The sequence below is a fragment of the Herpailurus yagouaroundi genome, unplaced genomic scaffold (assembly GCF_014898765.1).
Source record: "Herpailurus yagouaroundi ecotype Mexico unplaced genomic scaffold, PumYag 222, whole genome shotgun sequence".
Lineage (NCBI taxonomy): Eukaryota > Metazoa > Chordata > Mammalia > Carnivora > Felidae > Herpailurus > Herpailurus yagouaroundi.
Window position 1 is genome coordinate 10,145,493 of NW_024412453.1, and position 2,552 is coordinate 10,148,044.

At 58.2% G+C, this 2,552-nt stretch overlaps 1 long non-coding RNA gene across 1 annotated transcript in view; it reads left to right on the plus strand.

Annotated features, from left to right (window-relative positions):
* The first annotated feature begins 51 nt into the window (after nt 1–51).
* LOC121019513 (uncharacterized) overlaps nt 52–2,552 on the plus strand; it is a 69,126-nt gene continuing 66,625 nt past the window's right edge. The window contains exon 1 of the long non-coding RNA XR_005785630.1: nt 52–167. This is a non-coding gene — a long non-coding RNA (uncharacterized LOC121019513). The remainder of the gene's footprint in view (nt 168–2,552) is intronic.

Below are 2,552 nucleotides of genomic sequence, written 5' to 3' on the forward strand. Positions count from 1 at the left end.
GGGGGCCGGGGGCCGGGGGGCGGGGGTGGGGGGCGGGCTCGGCCTCGGCGCGCGCGGATTGGGCGCCTGGGGCTGTGCGGGACGCCGGCGGCAGCTCTCCCTCCAGCGCCCCGACGCTGCCCCTATTCCCGCCCACTCACGGAGAGGGAAACTGAGGCGCGCCGCAGGTAAGGGTGTAGCCTGGAAACGGGGAGCGGCGGAACCCTGGGCCGGGGCAGCAGAGAGGCGGGACCTTGGAGTTGAACCTGCTAGTCTGGGGAGGGAGCAGGTCATTCACTCGTCCCTTCATTCGTTCATTCATTCATTCATTCATCGTTCGTGCTTCCGTTGCCTCCACACTACGGAACACCCACGGGTGCCGGGCTCGCCGGTGGCCACGCGAACAGACACGAACACGACAGACAACGCCCCTGCCCGCACGGAGCTCTCATTCAGGTGCGGGCTGAGGCCGCGGGGCATTTGGCCGCTTGTAGTCACGGAATTTAACCTACGAACCCTGGGATTAGCCCCCACCAGGTGCCACGACCTGTATTAACCGCTCAACACACTTCTTCGACCCGACCTGGGACGGAAGAACCAACCCAGGCTCCAAAGTACTGAAGTACCCCCAGCCCTCTCGTGATAGAGGTGGGATTCGAGGCCGGGCCTTGTCTGCCTGTAAACCCCAAGGTGCCAGTTAGTAATCTCCATTTGTCCACCCAAAAAGGCAGTCCCGCGAGATGACACTCCCTTTGTGGCCAGCTGGGGCCTACAGGAGAGGTGAGAGCCGGTCCTCCAAAGCCTCTGTGGCCCAAGTTTCCAGGGCCCCTCGGTTTGGAAGGCAGGAGGGGGGCAGGGGGAGCCCCTCATCCTGGGAGCTGGAAGGCTTGTCTGCTGTAACAGTCTTTCCCAGCCTCCAGCAAAGCCTCTGGGAGAAGTTGGGAGGACCCAGCTCACCAGGCCTGGTGGCCAAGCCCTCCTTACTACCCCCCGCTCCAGCACAGCTGGCCTCTTTCCAGGTTTGCACGCACCCAGCTGTTTCCCCGCTCTGGGCCTTTGGCAGTGCTCTTTCCTCCTGCTGCAGCATTCTTGCCCTTCACCTTTCAGATCTCCACAGCAGTCCCCTTCATTATTCTCCCTGGTCTGTCTCTCCCCCTCAGGACTGGGTCTGTCCTTCTCGTTGCCAAGTCTGCAGAATCGCACCTGGCACCCAGTAGGTGCCGAATATGGGGATGATGCGTGAATGAATGAATGAATGAATGAATGAACGATCACACTGCAGAATTCTGGGCCTGGCCCCACTACACCCTAGCCCAGGAGATCCAGATGGTGAACTGGGGGGGGGGGGGGGCGGCGGGTGGCTGGAGGGGGTGTAATTAAGCGGGAACAGGGGACAGAGAGGCACAGGGAAGCCCAGCTCGAGGTCAGGTACCCCTGAGGACAGATCAAGCATCTCAGAGCAGCTCCTGGCCCCTGCCCAGAGGAGCCACACCTGGGAGCCCAGAGCAGGAGGAAACAGGTTCTTCCCAAGGAGCCAGTTCTAGCGGGTCTGGACAGCCCCATCCTTAGTTGGCACAGACCTCATTAGTGGTGAGGACATGGCAGGGGTGAGCTCAGAACCCCAGTGCCAGGACTGGCAGATGAGTGAGGAGGCCAGGGACACTCTGGGGAGAAAGATTCTGGGAAAATGCCCCATGACTTAAAAGTTGAGAGACCGCTGGGTTCAAATCCAGCCTTTCCTGCTGGCTAGCTTTGGAAAAGCAGCCTACCCTCTCTGTCCTTCATGTGAAAATGGGGGTGGGAGTTAGGTCACCATCACAAGGTCACTGTGAGCCCATCAAATGCTTGGTTCCGATGCAGAGGAAGCAATCCTACCCATTCACTCTTACAAAAAAATTTTTTAATGTTTGTTTTAGAGAGAGAGACAGAGAGGATGAGCAGAGGATGGCGAGAGAGAGAGAGGGAGACACAGAATCTGAAGCAGCTTCAGGCTTTGAGCTGTTGGCACAGAGCCCGATGTGGGGCACGAACTCACAAACTGAGATCATGACCTGAGCTAAAGTCGGAGGCTCAACCAACTGAGCCACCTGGGCGCCCCGGCTCTTAACATTAGTAACAGGGGCAGACATGTGTAGAGTGAACTTGGGCTTCACCATGTGGAATTGGGGCAAGTCACCGCACCTCTCTGAGCCTCAGCCTCCTCCTCTTCACAGGGGGTCCCATGAAACCCACCCGTGGGAATGCTCAGAGGTGGGGGCCTGGTCGTAGGCGACCTGGGACCAGGCTTCCTCTTGTCCAGAGTGAGTTGTTTCAATAACAAGAACACGAGTAACGGTAGCAACAGACAGCAAGCACCACATATGCATAAGCACATTTTAACTCCATTTGAGGGATGGGGAAACTGAGGCACAGAAATCACCTGGAAGTCGTGATAAAATGCATATTCTGACTCAGTAGGTCTGGGCCTGAAGTTCTGCTTTTCTCACAAGCTCCCAGGGGGTAGTGATGGTTTGTGAACTGTGCTTGGAGCAGTGAGAGGTGAGGCCCTTGGCTAGAGGTCACCCAGTGGGGGG